Source organism: Canis lupus, chromosome 29 (assembly GCF_011100685.1).
Source record: "Canis lupus familiaris isolate Mischka breed German Shepherd chromosome 29, alternate assembly UU_Cfam_GSD_1.0, whole genome shotgun sequence".
Classification (NCBI taxonomy): domain Eukaryota; kingdom Metazoa; phylum Chordata; class Mammalia; order Carnivora; family Canidae; genus Canis; species Canis lupus.
In genome coordinates, this window is record NC_049250.1 from 35,468,016 (window position 1) to 35,484,762 (window position 16,747).

Consider the following 16,747-nt stretch of genomic DNA (forward strand, 5'->3'; position numbering starts at 1 on the left):
TGGTTTTGATAAATTCATTTAATTAGTTCTAGCAGCTTTTCATAGACTCTGTATGATTTTTCTAAATGGATTACCAGGCTGCTGAGAATAAAGATATTTTTATTTCTTCCTTTTCAATCTGTATGGCTTTTTTTTCTTGTATTATTGTACTATCTAGAATTCCCAGTAAACTTTTGAATAGAAGTGGTGAGACTAGACACCCTTGTTTTACCTATTTTAGGGAGAAACCTTTGTTTCAAACCATTAAGTATGATGCCAAATACGGCTTATATAGATGACCTTTTTGAGATTGATGCAAATTCTATTTTTAGTTTCCAAGTTCTTGTCATGAATAGATGTTGACTCTTACCAAATGCTTTTTCTGTATCTATGGTCATGTGTCTTATTTTTACTTGTTTTTGGTCTGTATTAACTTTTCAAGGTTGAACAAATCATACATTCCTGGAATGCATTACCCTGAGTCATGATTGTCATTTCATGTATCTAATTACATTACATTCTGTTTAAGGATCTTTGTCTATGTCTTTGAGAGATACTGGTCTGTAGTTTTCTTGTAGTGTTTTGACTTCGTTTTTAATATCATTCGTTGATTTGAATACTTTTCTTCTCTATTTTCCAGAAAAGACTATATGGAAAGGATATAATTGATCCTTTCATTCTTCAATAAAATCTACCAGTCATTCTATCTGGGCTTGAAGTTTTTTGCTGTTTTGTTCGCAGGAAGGTAACTGCAATCTTTCCAGATTATCTGTCTTCTTGACTTTTGTAGGTGGATTGGCCAAGAAATTGATTCATTTCACCTGTTTATCAAATTTATCAGCATCGAGTTCATAATCTTTCCTCAATATCTTAAACTGTATGGAGGATACGTATTGATGTCCCCTCTTTCATTGCTGATATTTGCAACGTGGATCTTCTTTTCTGGATTTAACTGGTAATTTATAATTTGCACTGAACTTTTCAAAGAGACAGCTTTTGAGTTTTGTTTTTTCTTTTCATTTTCAATTTCTTCAATATCTAATCCTACATTTTTAAAAAATTCTTTTCTTTCGTTTACTTTGGTAATTTGCCCTTGGTCTACTGTGAGAAAATGCAGATTGCTTTGAGATTGTGGCTTTTTAAAATATTATTTATTTATTTATTTATTCATAAGAGAGAGAGGGAGAGAGAAGGAAAGGGAGAGAGAGGCAGAGGGAGAAGCAGGCTCCATGCAGGGAGCCCAACATGGGATTCAATCCCAGGTCTCCAAGATCACACCTTGGGCTGAAGGTGGCACTAATCCCCTGAACCACCAGGGCTGCCCAAGATTGTGACTTTTCTAATAAAGCATTTGCTGCTTTAAATCTTCTTCCAAGCACTGTCCTAGCTCCACAAGTTTTGATATACTGTTTTCATTTTTGAAATTCAAAGTAGTTCCTTTGCAATTTTTTTTTTTTTTTACTGAGGTGGTATGCTATTATTTAATTTCCAAATAGTAGAACCTTTCCCAGATAACTATTAATTTTTAGCTTCTCCTTTGTTCAGTGGAAATACATGGTCTATATTTTTAAATTATTTTAAGTATGTTAGGATTTGTATTATGGCTCAGAATATGGTTTATCTTGATAGATGTTGCATTTCCACTTGAAAAATATGTTCATTTCACATTTGCATGGATTGCTCTGAATACGGTTAATAGTGTTCAAGTTCTCTCTATTCTTACTTTGTTCCATCAATTACAGAGAAAAAATCTCCACCTATAATCGTGGGTTGTCTATTTTAATTTCTATCACTTTTTTTCTTTATGAACTTTGAAGTACTGTTTGGTGCATGCACATCTAGGATTATTATTTCTCCTCAGAGATCAACTTCTTTATCATTATATAACATCTATCTTTAATAATATTCCTGATCTGATATTTATGTGATAATATAGTCACTCTAGCCCTCCTTCAATTAGTGTTATATGACATATTTTTCCCAATCCTGTTGTCTTTGTCTTAACATTTACCATGGATTTCCCACAGAGAGCACAGAGCTGGGTATCATTTTTCATTCAACTGAGGGTGACATTTTCTGCCTTTCAAATGGATGTTTTCAATCATTTAGACTTATTTACATGCATAGATTTAAAAATACTGCTATCTTATTTTCTAATTATTTTATCTTTTGTGTTCTTTCTTTGTTCCCCCTCATTTTGGGTTGACTATTTAAGGGTGCATTTAATACCCAAGATGCTTATTAGTTATTCCTCTTTTCTTGTCAGTTTAGTGGTTGAGCTAAGGTATGTAATATATATTGTGAACATGTAATAGCCTACTTTCAAGCAGGCTTACAATATAAACCTTCATTATGTTATACTTGCATTTCCACCTACTCTTCTTCTGTTATTGTCATATTTTAAGCACAACATAGTTATTTTTTTAGAACATCAAATAATTTGCTAAGGCATTAAAATGGGAGAAATGTACTTATATTTATCTCATGTTTACCATTTCTGACCTCTTCATTTATTTTTGAAGATTTCCATTTGGTATCTTCCTCTTTCTCTCTAAAATGGGCAAGTCTCTCATGTTCTTGCTGACATCGTTTCTTCCTCTTCGTTTTCAAGGTCTAGAACACATAAATTTGAATTGGAAAAGAAAATACTTTAAGATACGATACTCAAAGGGAAAACCATTGTTAATATTTCCCATCACAGACCTAGTCTGGCCCTTAACATTTTAAGTTGTTTGTTAATTAGAAATATTGTAAAATCTGCAAAAGACATACTGGGAAGAAACTCTTGTTCAAAACCACGTAGACAGTGATGACAAAATATGAATCCTTGATCAGATAAACATTTTGTGCTGACACAACCAGTAACGTTTAGTGAGTTAATTAAGAGCGGCCCTATTATATAGCATGGGACAACAGCTCAGGTTTTATTAAAGCATATCAGGACAATTAAGCTGAGGGTGATATTGCAATCCTGAAATTAAACCACAGTTGTTAGCATTGTATCAGCTTGAACCGGCTGTGTGTGCTTATTTCTCAGGAGAGCCTTTTTTGTACATGTTCCTCTGTAACTATTCATATCAAAGTAAGATCAAATGGAGAGCCTGGATACACACCACACAGTGCTATGTGATGTCCATTTGGCCCACATTCTAACAACCCAAGCACTTCAGGGAAAATTCTAAGTCAGCTTCTGATCACCACCTGCCAGGAATTCAGCCCAGTTCTGACAGAGCCGCAGTAGCTGGCAAGGAGCCACTAAAATACAGAAGGAGGAAAAAAAAAAAAGGGTGTTCAAACTTGTTAGATCAAATGTCAAAATCATATAAATAGAAGGAATAAGAAGAAAACTTGAGAATTAGGGGAAACATTAGAGATCTAGAAATCAGGACTATATTAATTTTGTTAACTAGGGTAAAGAATGGTGCAAAACTACATGTAGGACCCAATGCTTATTGGAGGTAACTTATGAAGCAGTGCTTTCAGCAAATAAGCAGTTTACCTCATTACACTGGCAAATAAAATGGAGAGCTGGTGTGGTAATTTGGTTAAAATCTTCAGTATTATAAATCTTCAGATATTATAAGCAATGGTTCTGAGGAGGGAGTGCATTATTTTTTCTCCCTGCTAAAAAGTCTCCTCAGCACTATATTAAAACAAATGGAAGCTCTTCCTAGAAGTTAACCTTGCAAATTCTAAGATGGTAGGTATTATATTCTGAATAATTTAGATATACTCGCCTTCCTCTGGACTGCATATGGGTTCCCATAGTATATTCTCCGTTGCATGTGCTATAGATCTCACATTTAAGATTGCACATTTTTCTAGGACTGGACCTACACTTGCTCTGCATTGACATTTCTATAATTCCTACATACCTACAAGTGCTTAGCCTTTATTAGTATGCTTTCCAAATAATTTAAGTCGTGCTGTACAACGCTGCTGTAGAACTGGCCAACTAAAATGCCATTTACAACATTTATAAATGAATAGAGCCAAAAGCACCTACGATGTTCAAGAAAATAAATAATATGATTATTGGTTGGTGAGCCATATTTACCAAGTTTACAATATATAGGAAGTATTCTTAGATTTATGGGATTGGGTCCATCTCATCTCTACGATTAGTAGGTGGGTATTTAAAAAGTCTCCTGACAGGTACTTTCATTCTTTCTGTTCAGCTTGAAAAGGGTTGAAATTTAAGTGAATCACATGCAAAAAAAATAAAATAAAATTCATATCACTTCAACTCTCAGGATAATTTGTTCAATTTCTCTTCTCTATTCAATGACCTCATTATCCAAGAGCTGAAGCTGGAATTTCACTTACTATCTCTTCAGAATGTTCCCAGTTTGTATGATATAATGCATAATTTAAATGCATGAAGGTATATTATCCTCCCTGAAAGCTTCTGAAGTTGAATGTACAAATATTGAAGCATCCTTAAACCATTTGCTTTTACTATATCAACACTCATAAATTGAAGTAGAAAAATTTTGTTAAGTGGCCAGCTATCTATATACTTTAATGATATTTAAAAGTACTTTTCAAATGTGGAAAGATGTCCTTTATCCCATAAAGTGTTTCTCTAATATCAAAGCCTGCTTTTAAGAAAGGATGTATATTTTTTCTCTAGAACTCTCTTTAGAAAAGCCATCATAACTTCAGTTCAGGGTTTAGCTTTACAGTTTTGGGAAAGCTTGTGACTGGAATGTGCAAGTTATATTCATCTGGAGTCGTTTTAATGTTTACAACAAGCCACACTCAACTGACATATCTTTCAATGCTGAAACAACTTTACTATGAAAGCCACTGTCGCTACCCAATACGGGCAGCTAATTAGCAGCTCAGAAGGAAGGAATGATGTACAGAAATGACTTGTTTCAAAGGAGTAATCAGTCCCCAAGAGATTTCAGACTAGATAGTAGTATGTGAGTCCTTTAGATTCAAGCTTTACCTTGAATTTTCCATTTAATGTTTAATATTATACTGCTTTTACAGTGGATTGACACATGTCATTAAAACACTTTAAGCCTATCAAGGTTGTCACTGTTTGGTTTTTGTTTTTATTTTTTTTATTTTTGGTTGCTATTGTTTTCCTCTGAAAGCAAACACTGCAAAGTCAAATTGGTAATTCTGAAGTACATTTTGTATAAGAGTTTGTACTCTATTTGGCATGATTTTTTCCCTTTCTGCAGGCTCATCAAAATGGCCAATGTCACCAAAACAGCAAATTTGCCAGGTGCAGCTGTTGTACATAGCAACACACACGAGTCTGGAATACTAATGTCCTCTAAACATTCTGATAGGATGACATAATCCTAAGAAAATTTTTTTTTATTCTCAACAAGAATATGATCTATAAGTTTAGGTCTTTTAAGAAAAATTCAATGTATTCAGTATACCATCAAATAGGGAAATGTCAATAGGGGCCTTTTCTGTTTTCCTAGGACACTTTATTAACCAGGTCAAGTTCTAGTAAGCAAAACACTATGTAGAATGCACTATAGTATCTGAGGGACTAGAAGAAGGAAACAAAATTTTTTGAATTTTAGTCAAGGCAAGTAGACAATATCAATACATATATTTCAAAAGTAAAACATGTGCTATTCTCAATATAGAGACTATATTATTGTTTTTGGTTCAACTGGAGCACACAGAGAAGATATTAGCTTGATCATTAACTTCCCCAAGTTCTGAAACATGGCTTAGTATCGGCTCTCATTAATAAAAATGGTTAACTATATCAAACCACTATTGTCCTTGTGTAGACACACAAAGTTCATCAAACATCATTGATGATTCTTTCAAGAGCAGAGTTGGCCGATACCTTCAACAATTTCTTTAATGGCTTTTCCTCCCATCCCTTGATAAAAATGCCAATCATTACATGAACATCATTTTTTTATTACTAGAAACTAGTATCAAAATACTAGAAGCCTTTACGATTTTTCTTTAGATATTCTGGAGTACAGCCATCAACTTTAACTTTCTAAAGCTCATCAATGGGGGCTTAAGATATGTTCATTGAACTGGTGGCATAGAACTTACAAAAAGACTGCAGTTTCTGAGAAGATTCTAGAGGAACACTGCAAGCTGAGTCTATTGCTGATAGCCATACACAACCTGGGTATGACTGTCAACATTGTTCAACCGAAGTCTCTCCAATTTTGTTTTAGAGTAGAGAAGGTGAGACATGGGATGTAAGGGATTCTCTGGGTATAACTATGCATGTTTAAGTGGAGAAGAATCCAGACTTATAGTTCGTCTCATAAACAAAAAGGAAGAGGTGGGATTCAGAGTCAGAGAGATCCTTTTTACTTAAATCACTTTCCAGAACTTTGGTTTCTTCTCTAAATGTTTCAGGAAACTATACAATACACTGGGGCACAAACTTCTGCCTTAAGATGCCTAGAACAAGAGAGGAAGGCAAAAGCGAGGGAGCCAATGCTCCAGTCCCATTACATATCTCTGTCCAGCATGGCACAGAGAGCTAGCCACCAATGACGAACTGGTCTGCTAAGAAGCAAGGGATCCACAGCAACTGGGGCAGCATGTGCAGAGGCCATACCTCAATAACCAGGGCATCAACACCAGTGAGCCAACTACTCTGCCCTCCAAAACCTCACAAACAATGCCTCACAGACAGGCAAGAACAACTCTGGGGATCTCAAAAAGGTGAAACTTAAACATTAGCAGTCAGAAAGTAACAATACTTCTTTGGGATTAGACTCAAGCCAATATGTAAGTAGATTATTACTAATACTATATTTCAGTGTCCATTGCTTTTTTTTTTTCATAGACCATATATATATTTAAAACAATCTAGAGAGATGAGCATCCCCACCTTCTCTAATCTTTACAAATGAGCTTCAAGTAAACTCTACTCATTCAGTAAAGATTAAGTGTCACCTAAGCAGGATGATATTGCCTGGCTTTCTGGTTTAAGCCAAGAATCTTGAGGTTTTCTAGTGTCTCCCCAGGATCAGAACTGGATTCTCCTGCTTCGACATTACCCATCTCTGGCACTGCTGCCTATCCTTTATTCCTGCCACTAACCAAGCTCCAGAGATTTGCCTGCCTTTGAAGGAAGGACAATGTTCCCAGAGATTTAGCTTCAGTCAGTAGGCTATGGGAGACTGATGGAGAACAGCTGCATTTCCAAAGTTATTTCTTTATGGTGAGCTAATAAAGGATGGATTGTTCACAGGGTGAAATGAAGTGTGAAAACACATCTGAATCTTTGAAACACTGCCATAGATGACAGCAAAACAACTATGCCAATAAGATTTGGAGACATATTGCAAGCTATGCCACTGTGGCTCACTCTATATGAAAACAGAACATAATTACAGAAGCTAAGTAACTTTCATTTAACATTTATTAAAATCTTAGTGTGTGCCAAGCTCTCTGCTAAACTTTGGAAATGGAAAGTGAATAGAGCATGATCCCACTTCCTTCAGAATAACACATTCACTGTCAGTAGAGATGAACAGTGACAGTGATGTGAGGTGCTGTAATGACATAAAAGGGGTTACAGAAGGACAGACAGGGAAGCCCCAATGTGTCTTTCCTAAAACCGAGGAAGAGCTATCTCCAAAAAGCCTTCCAAGATATAAATAAATAAATAAATAAATAAATAAATAAATAAATAAATGCCAATGTCGGTTGACTGTTCCTTCTGGTCCAGATACAGTGCTAAGCACTGGGGCATCATCTCACTGAGTGTGCAGAACCATTGCCACCCCCATTTTCTAATGTAAATAACATGTTGTAAAGTTACCACGGAGGTTTGGGAGTTGTCAGTATTCCCACATTCCCTTAGATCTTTACCTTTTTTCTAAGTTCTAGAAAATTTTTTCAGGTTTATAACACTCATTGCAGTCTATTGTAGTATTTTTATATTTTGATACAACTATAATGGTATAGTTTATACTACTAAAAGGTAATGACCTATATCTAATTTCAATCTAAAGCAATGCAGAGTAGGCCCTCCGTAAATTTCGTTTCAAACAGAATCATTCTAAAATGGTACAAACTAGAGCTGGTATAAAATTTTCGGTCTCAGATGCTGAAGGAGGAGAGAACGATAACTGAAATAACACAGCTTGAGTATAAAGGTCATTAAGATCCGCTAGGACACGGGCAGCAGATACAGAGAGTGATAATCTAAGGGTCCTCACAAAATCTGATCTGGTTTCTCAGTACTGACATTGTGCTCTGGGGCCTTGCCACACTTCAGAAGCACACTTGGGTCATCTTCTTCCATCTGTATGCTGGGATTCCTAAATTAAAATTTATTTTGTTGAGTGAAAATATCAGTGAGGGTGATAAAACATGAGACACACCTAACTCTGGAAAATGAACAAGGGATAGTGGAAGGGGAGGTGGGCAGGGGGTTGGGGTGACTGGGTGATGGGCACTGAGGGGGGCACTTGGCGGGATGAGCACTGGGTGTTATGCTATATGTTGGCAAATTGAGCTCCAATAAAAAAAATTTTAAAAATTGAAAATAAAATTTATTTTGTGGTATCTTGTCCATGGACATAGCCCTTAATCCTCAGATGGATTTTATCTCCCCAGGCTACAGAAGTGCTTTCTGGGCTGCTGCTTCTCTCCTACATTTCTACACCCTTGCCTTGTGTTCAAAGATGGTATTCTCCAATAAATAGAAGGAGAAGTATCCCTGGGTTTCATACCATGAGACCTCTTGATACTGGTCCTACCTGCTTCTGGAAGGGGCCATCCAGGCCCCTGAACTTCTTTCCAGCTCCACAACCCCTGAACTGTGGAAGAAAGTAGAGTATGTAGAAATGGGATTGATATCACAATGCTGTTTCATGTTCTGCTTTCTCTAGGAATAGAATAGAGCAACGATAGAAGAAAATAAGAGGTTATTGCCACACCTCTCCTAAAAGAAATCAGCCACAAAAGGAAAGCTATTTTTTTTTAAAATTAGCATTGGTATAAATGAACATGCTTACTTTCAGTGGTCTTCAAATTTTAACTATGAGGTCGAAGCTTTTTAGAACCAAGAAGATTTCTTACTTCTTACTAACTCTACCCCTCACTGGCCAGCTGAAGACGCTGGGAAATGGTATAGCAGTCCTGGCACAGAAATCTTTGGGCTAAAAACCTCACAGAAAGCTTCCAGCCACACTAAGAAGGGTTGCTTGCTAAAACCAAATCTGAGGGAGAGTGGATGACTTGTTCTTGTGCCCTAGAAAATATTTGTCCTAGTTTTGAGCGTAATTCTTAATTTTTATAGAGAATGCACTAAGAGGTACTTTTCTATTAATACTAGTCATGCAAATTATCTTCTAATAAATTTCTTAATTTAGTGAAGCAGATGGCATATTTTTCTCTATTCTCTAGAACTCCATTACTAGAAAAGGCTGTATCCATCCAGGTTTTCATCTGTCAGATATTAATGGTAATAGTAAAAGTAGCAGCAGTTCCCAGTTATTAGCTACTTCTTCATTTTAATTATCTTAGAGATTATCTCACTAAATCTTCACAATATTTAATTACATGAGGTGCTTTCTTTTTTGTAGATTAAACCTGATGCTTAAATATGATAGTAACTGGACAAAAATTACACGTAAATGGGTAGCCAGAATTTGTGCTCTGATAACCTATGGAGTCTTATCTTATGTGAATGCTCTTGCTGGTGGAGCTTGCCCTTTGCAACTCCGGTTTATGGCTATAAAGTTACAAAATAATAAAATAAGTATAAAATAGATTCAAAGAAAAACACCAATATTTCTTGTACAATAATTTTCTAAAATTGGTCATTTACAGATTACCCTTAGTGCAAAAGATGTTTCTAGGCTTTCTTCATTTAATCATCCATTTATAACAAATTCATTAAGCACATATTATACTTCAAACATTAGTGTATGTGCTAGACATAAAAGATGATAAAGCAGACCATCTCTACTGTCATGGACCTTAAGTGAGAGAACAGAAAATAAAGGTAAATAAGATATAGTATATTGGAGAATGGCAAGCGCTAAAAGAAAAAACAGTAATGTTCTGGTTCAAGATGGCAACTAGGAGAATCTCAAACTCACCTCCCCCAATAGACACACTGATTCTACAGCTACATATACAACAATCTCCTCTGATAAAACCCCTCAAACTAGCTGAGTGACTTTTACATATGGACTAAGTGAATAAAAAACCCAAATCAAAGTGCGTAGGAGAGGCTTAGACCATCTCACCACAAACCCCACCACCAACACAATGTACCACTGGGAGGGAGTTCAAAGCCCTGAGCTGTTCGCTAGGGATGTAAGGATTTTAACTCCACATCTGGCACAACTTTTAAGACAAATCCCCAAAACATCTAGTTGAAAACCAACTTCTGGCTTATGTCCAGAAGACCCGCAAGGATGTAGCAAATGGAGAAACAGTTTTCTTCAAGTGCTCACACACATGGACTCACCTTAGCAGAGGCAGCTGACTGAAAAGTACCCGGACTTTTTGTGAAAGAAGCTTATTTTAAACTATTGGCTTGAGGGGCAGAGATCCTAATTTAGCACACATTTAGAGGCCAATGAAAAATACACTTCAAAATGGCCAATGAGTGCCATTTTTACACCCTCCCTCTGCCTGGCACCAGCTTACCCATACCTCAGAGAAAGCAGCTTCTATACTCATCTGGTTGCCTGAGTTTTGTGGCTGCTATCTATGCGATATCTCCCCATTGCCTCACTCTGGTAGCCAGTGGGGGCATATGCTCACAGGTGACGGCCTCGTAACAAACACAAGCTTTTAGCTGGCTATGTCCCCTGGGCCACAATAGAGAAGTAACAGGCTAAGGTACCCAGTCTCAAGAATTAGAAAAAGAAGAAATGAAGCCCATATTAAAAGAAGGGAGACAATAACAAAGGTCAGAGCAAAAATAAATAAAATACAAACAAGAAAAATAGTGAAATTAAGAGTTGTGTATTTGAAGATAGAAATTCATAAATATTTATAGCTGGACTCATCGAGGAAGAAGAGGACTCAAAAATCAGAAATGAAAGATGTTAAAACTGATGCCACAAGAATACAAAGGATCATAAGAGACTGCTATGAGCAATCAGGTGCCAAATTGAACAATTGACAAAAGAGAAAAATTCCTAGAAACGTACATACTACCAAGACTGAATGACAAAGAAATTTTTAAAAATCTGAACAGATTGATTTCTAGTAAGGAAATTCAAAACCAAAATTTCCCAATAAAAGTCCAGACCCATAAGGCTTCACTGGTGAATTCTATCATATAAAGAATACTATCTTTTTAAAACTTTTCCACAAGAATGGAAGAAGAATACTTCCAGAATCATTTATGAGGACAGCATTACTATGATCCTAAAACCAAAAAAGGATGCCACAAGCAAAGTTACAGGCTAATATCGCTAATGAACAGTTTTAAGAATCCTCAGCAGTAGATTATCAAAACAACCCCAATAATAAAAAAATGCTATACCATATCAAGTGGGATTTATTCCATGGGTACAAGAACGATTCAACGTGCATAAATTAATCGACGTGATAAACCACAATAGAATGAAGGATAAAAATCCTAATTGTTTTGATAGGTCTAGAAAAAGCACCTGACAAAATTCAATATCTATTTTTGATAAAAACTTGAAATGGGCAAAGCCACAATACGACACACAGCTAACAGTATACTTAATTGAAAAACTTAAAGGTTTTTTTTTCTTGAAAAAAACAGGGTTTATTGAATTTTAAACTACAAAATTACTACAAGTTTTTTTTTTCTTTTAAGTAAATTCATACCAAGAAAGAAGAATAGAAAGCAAAGGTGGTGAACAGCAAGAGGAATAATACGTTCATCTTGATGTGTGTGCCAATTCTGTTTACATTAACACTGGAAAACTTCAAACCTGGAATCCAGAACCTCAAATGTGTGATTGGAATATCTTGAGTTAGGCATATAGAAGTCGAAAAGTTTTCTTCCCCAGGCCCCCCTTTCTGAAGCTATACATTAAAGTTGTTTCCTGTCTGTACTATCACAGAACTTTTAATATTCTCAATACTAGTTGCGAAAAGGCCTAAAGAAAAAGAAACTCAATTTGCAGTCCAACATAAAGGAGAGAAAACTCTAAAAAAAATAATCCAACAGTTTTTTGCATTTTAATTTTTCTTTTTAAATAACCAAAAAAATGTAAATTTACCAAAAAAGTCACTGAAAAATACATTAAAACTGTAAAAAAAAAAAAAAAAAAAAAAAAAGGAAAAAGACATCACAAAATTTTAAGATTTATATGAAGTTCATAACATAAAAAAATATATTCTATGGACTTGTTATCTCAATAAATATGAACAAAATTAACCAAAAAACCCATGGTTTTGGCAATCAACAGATTCTGATAAGTTTATAAGCTTTTTATGTTGATGTGCTGTGAGGGGCAACATTTTTGCTAGTTTTCTCTGAAATCAGAAAAATGACCAGATGTCCACTTTTGCTATTTTTTTCCAACATAGTGTTATGGTCTTAGGCAAGAAATGAACATTCAGGCAAGAAAAAAAAAAAAAAAAAAGTAAAAATTGTCCAGACTGGAGAAGAAGTAAAACTGTCACTCTTTGCAAATTCTGCATACCCTTAAGAATTCCTCCAAAAAAAAAACTATTACAATAAATTCAGCAAAGTTGCAATATATAAAAATCAATACACAAAATTCTATTTCTGTACAGTAATAATAAACTATCAAAAAGAAATCAAGGAATCACCCTATTTACAGCTATCAAAAATAATAAAGTATCTAGGAATAAATTTAACCAAGGTGGTGAAAGACCTGAAAACTATAAGCATACAGGAAAGTAACTCAAGACACAATAAAATGGAAATAAACTCCTTCTTCATGGATTGGAAGAATATCATTAAGATGCCCTTAATACCCTAAGCAATCTATACATTTGATGCAGTCTCTTCCAAAAATTCCAATGGTATTTTTCACAGAAATAGACACACACTCCTAAAAATCTATAGGTGATCACAAAAGAGCCTATATGCTGAGTAGTGCAAGCTATCTTTAGAAAGAACAAAGCTGGAGGCATCATCCTTCCCATTTCAAACTTTATTACAAAGCTGTAGTAATCAAAATAGTATGGTGTTGGCATAAAAACAGACATATAGATCAATGGAAGAGAGCCCAGAAACAAGCCCATACATGTATATTGAATTAATTTATAATCAGGAAAATAAGCGGGGAAATTTTCAATAAATGGTGGACAGCCACATGCAAGAAAACTGACCACTATCTTACGCCATATGTAAAATTAACCAAAATGGATAAAATAATTTAAAACCTGAAACCAAAAACACTCATTGACGACAACCCAAGTTCTTAACTCCTTGACATCAGTGTTGGCCATAATTTTTTGGATAGAACACCCAAAGAAAAGGCAACAAAAGCAAACAAGTAGGACTACATTCAACTTAAATTCTTCTACAAAGCAAAGAATGTTTAAAAAAAAAAAAAAAGAACCTACCAAATGAGACAATATTAACAAATCCTACCTCTGATAAGGAGTTAATTTCCAAAATAAAGAACTCCTACAACTCAATAGCTATATATATAAATTTAAAAATGGGCTGATAATCTAAATAAATGTTTTTCCAAAGATGACATACAGATGGCCAATAGGTGTATAAAAAGGTGTTCGATGTCACTAACGATCAGAGAAATGCAAATTAAAACCACACAAAAGTATCACTTCACACCTGTTAGAATAGCTATCATCAAGAAGACAAGAGGTAAGGAGTGTTAGTGAGGATCAACAGAGAACCCTTGTTTCCACTGATGGAGATTAGTGCAGCCACTAAGAATAACATAGAGGTTTCTTACAAAATTAAAAATAGAACTACTATACGTTGCAGCAATTTCACTTCCAGGTATTCATCCAAAGGTAACAAAAAACACTTATCTGAAAAGATCTATGTGCCCTCATGTTTATTTACAGTAGCCAAGAGATAGAAGCAGCCTAATTGCCCACTAAAGAATGAATAAGGGAAATGTGGTACACATACACCCATGAATATTATCTGGCCATAAAAAAGAATTAGATCTTACCACTTGCAATAACATGAATGAACCTTTAGAGTATTATGCTAAATGAAAGAAGTCAGAGAAAAACAAATACTGTATAATTTCACTTATATGTGTAATTTCAACACACACACACAGTTAAAAGATTGGTGGTTGCCATAGGCAGTGAGTAGGGTGTGTGCACAATGGGTAAATGGTGTCAAAGGGTACAAATGTCCAGTTAAATACCTGTCACAGGATAAAAACATCTGGCATGGTGACTATAATACTGTATTGTGTATCTGAAAGTTGCTTAGGGAGTAGATCATAAAAGTTATCATAAGATAAATCATTCTTAACTATATATGGTGATGGATATTAATTAGACCTGCTGTGATGATCATGGGGCACTTGGGTGGCTCAGTCAGTTAAGCATCTGACTCTTGATTTCAGCTCAGGTCATGATCTAAGGGACATGACATGAGCCCTGAGCTGGGCTCTGCCCTGAACATGGAGTCGGCTTGAGATTCTCCTTTGCACTCTTACTTGTGCAAAATAAATAAGATTTATTTACTATCACTCTCTCAAATAAGATTTAAAAAAAAAAGGAAAAAATAAAAAAAATTAAGAAAAAAAAAAAGACTTGCTGTAATCACTTCACAATACAAACATGAAACCATCATGTTGTACTCCTAGAACTGAGAACGTTACATGTCAGTTAAATCTCAAGAATATAAATGGAACAGAAAAGAGAAAGGACATGACAAAAAGACAAATTTCAGATATAGTGACCAAAGAGGATCTCCTAGAAAAGGTGACTTATGGGTGATGCTCTGTGAAGGTAAGGGTATGCACCAAGAGTATATCTAGGGGAAGAACCTTTGGCCAGGAAACCAATGTGAAGGCCCTGACGTACAAGCATAACTAATATTTTGAAGAATCAGAGAGAAGGTTAGTATCCCTTAAATACAATGGTTGAGGAGAATGTAGGAGGTAAGATCAGAGAGGTAATGGAAAGCCAGGACCTATAGGTCATGGAAACAAATTTGGAGTTCAATCTGCTTGCACACAGAAGGCCCTTGACCAATATTAAGCAAAGGAGCAATAGGACTTGACTTTCAGTTCGACAGGATCACTCCAGCTAGAGAACAGGCTAATTAGGGTCCAAGGGCAGAAGCAGAGAGATGAGTTAGGTGACACCTGTACTAATCTAGACAAAAGATTATGGTGGCTTGGACCACATAGCAGCTGTGCAAGTGCTGAGAAGCAGGTTTTTTTTTTTGTTTGTTTTTGTTTTTGTTTTTTAAGTAAAGCCACTAAAATTCAGTCACATATTCAAGGAGGGATGTGAGAAATAGTCAACATCCAGTCAGTTGAAAGTTCCTTTTCGGTAACTAGAGGGATAGGGTTTTCATTTACTGAAACAGAGTGGACAGCAGAAGGAACTGTTTGATGTGAACAAGATTAGGTTCTTATTTTTGACATTACTTGAGACATGGAATAGAAATCTAACAGAATGTGAGTAGGCAAGCATATATATCAAGCTGGAGTAGAGGGAAGAGGTAAAGTTGGGAGTCTTTACTATACTGATTGTATTTTCCAGGCAAAAATTAGAGGAAACCAAAGAGGATATGAAATTAAGAAAAGAGATTCAAAATTTCCACATTTTAGAAGATAGGGTGGTAAGGAGACTGAACAAGCAAAGGTGACCAAAGAAGATCAGAGAAGTAGGAGGGAAAGAACACAAAGGATTGGTTTCCTGTAATCAACAGAAAGTGCTTTAGAAAAAGAAAATAGGAATGCCCGGGTGGCTCAGTGGTTGACCATCTGACTTTGGCTCAGGTCATGATTCCAGGGTCCTGGGATCGAGTCCTGCATCGGGCTCCTCCCGAGGAGCCTGCTTCTCTCTCTTTGTCTGTGTCTCTGCCCCTCTGTGTCTCTCTTGAATAAATACAATCTTAAAAAGAGAGAGAAAATAGTTTAATATGTAAGTTATTGTAGGAACTCAAAACTCATCATTAGGTTTGGCAATGTAAACGCTTGGGGAGAGTAGGGGAGACAATTCTGGTTAGAGTGGATTCAAGAGAGAATGGAACAGAGAAAGGTGCAGAGTAGAGGAAAATCTTTGGCATAAAGAGAGAAAAGGGTCAGTAGTTGGAAGAATTAGGTAGAAAGGAGGAAGGGTTTTGCTCTCTGAAGGGAGGAGTAGTATGTTCTTATGGTGATATGAATCACCCTGGAGAGGGCACAGAACTGGTAATGCAGGAGAGAGAAGGGGAATTCCTAGAGTAGGAACAGGAATGGGACGCAGGATGCCAGCAGAATAAAAACAGCAATAGGTAATAGAATATGAGAGCACAGCAATAGGGAGGTGGTATGGCCAGTGTCATCATCACATCTCATGACCAAAAGCTAGTGGATGGAACATAGAAATTCAAGAATGAGAGATAAAAATCCAATGAAAGAGGAGCTGAGTTTCCCAAGTTCGTTTGATCACAGTATCTTTTGTCGTCATGCATTTTCACCTTCTTCCATTCCATTACTGTGCCATAGGGCTAATCCATGGGCTATCCAGTAGTTTCCACAATAGAAGCCACTTCCACCCTCAATACATCAGGCTAGAAAATCTGAAGACCCAGTTACTTTGTAAACATATACACATATACAGACCTATCACGAGCTTCAGTTGTGATCATTCTAGATAATCTCCCCATTTTGAAAATAAAGTT

General features: G+C 35.8%; 1 long non-coding RNA gene across 1 annotated transcript in view; it reads right to left on the reverse strand.

Annotated features, from left to right (window-relative positions):
- Positions 1-2,473: 2,473 nt before the first annotated feature.
- LOC111093241 overlaps positions 2,474-16,747 on the reverse strand; it is a 110,329-nt gene continuing 96,055 nt past the window's right edge. The window contains exon 10 of the long non-coding RNA XR_005380907.1: positions 2,474-2,592. This is a non-coding gene — a long non-coding RNA (uncharacterized LOC111093241). The remainder of the gene's footprint in view (positions 2,593-16,747) is intronic.